A 1,451-nucleotide genomic window follows, 5' to 3' on the forward strand; every position below is an offset into this window, starting at 1 on the left:
ATTTTTGTATAAAAATCAAGGAGTTAATTATCATAAAAAAGGATTTTAAAAGAGTACATGTGCATCAATTCGGTTTTATTGAAAAATTAATTTTTTTCAAATTAATTTTTAAACAATACAATTTTAAATTATATTAGTCTTTTTGTCAATTATATGATGAGATAATTATTTTGTGACATGCAACGTTATCTAACTAACAAAAAAAGCTAATTTAATTTACTATTGTATTTTTTAATAACCAATTATTTAAGACATTTGATTTTTTTTGTTTTAAAGATCATATTAAGATAAACATGATCTTTCGAAAACCATTTTCACCATTAACTCTCTATATAAGTGTCTTCATATAATTCATATCTTTACTTCTCATCCAACCTTCAATTAATTACACAATTTGTCACAAAAATACTACTTTATACTTGCAAGAGTGGGAGATCAAACTTCACCATCTCATTGCATGTCTTGTACGCTTTCCATTCCCATAATTAGTATATTTTTTTGTCATCACTAAGGTAATTCACAAAGTTGATTAAGAACTTAACATTCTTTTTTAATGAAAGTTAATATAAATATACATGAGCCCTTTTTCTCTCTCTCTGGAAGGAATTACCAATCTTGTGAAACTTGTTAGTTATAACTTAGGGTCTAATTCCACATACATTAGTTTAAGATTAATGGATGAACCTTTGATGTCAATGAACTTGTTTCCCATCACAAAAAGTTTATAACTTTTTGCAAAAATGATCAACTTTTATTATAAAGTTATTAACTTTTATAAAAGAACCAACTATATATAAATATAATATAAATAATAATTGAATTAGTACGCAGTAGTCATTTATTATTTGGTTTATTTATGAATAAAATTCTAGGATTTGACCAACCTTTTGGTGCCATTAGAGGCAAGTTAAATCATAAATTTAGGACCTAAATTTGAGGCCCAAACAACATTATTGCTAATAGCTGTGGCCAATTATAATAATACAAGTTTGCCTTTTCAGCTTTCTTTTATGCCATGGAAGCTTTATATCCATTTATGATTAAGATGCATTGTGCTTAGAAGATTGGAGGGTATGGACTCATCATAGAAACTTCATTTTCTTGGGAGAGATAGATAGAGGAATTAAAGCAAGCTAAGTTCCCAGAAGAATAAAAATTGTTCATAATCATCATAACTAGCTGGATGATCTTCTAATTTTGAAGATAAGAGTGAGGAGTGAATGTAGATCCGCATATCGAGGAGCATGTCACTTTCAGTTTCTTAGTGATTATAAGTTACTTTTAGGCAATTATTCAAAATTATTGAGTTTAAAAATCAATCTATAATGTCAAGTTGGCTTCCTATTCAGCATGCACAACAATATATAATGAAAGCTAAGAAATCAATAGTCTTCTGATATGTTGACCTTAGTTGTTAATCTCATCCTTTCTTTTTTTTTTTTTTCAATAAT

The sequence above is a fragment of the Arachis ipaensis genome, chromosome B07 (assembly GCF_000816755.2).
Source record: "Arachis ipaensis cultivar K30076 chromosome B07, Araip1.1, whole genome shotgun sequence".
NCBI classification, from domain to species: Eukaryota; Viridiplantae; Streptophyta; class Magnoliopsida; order Fabales; family Fabaceae; genus Arachis; species Arachis ipaensis.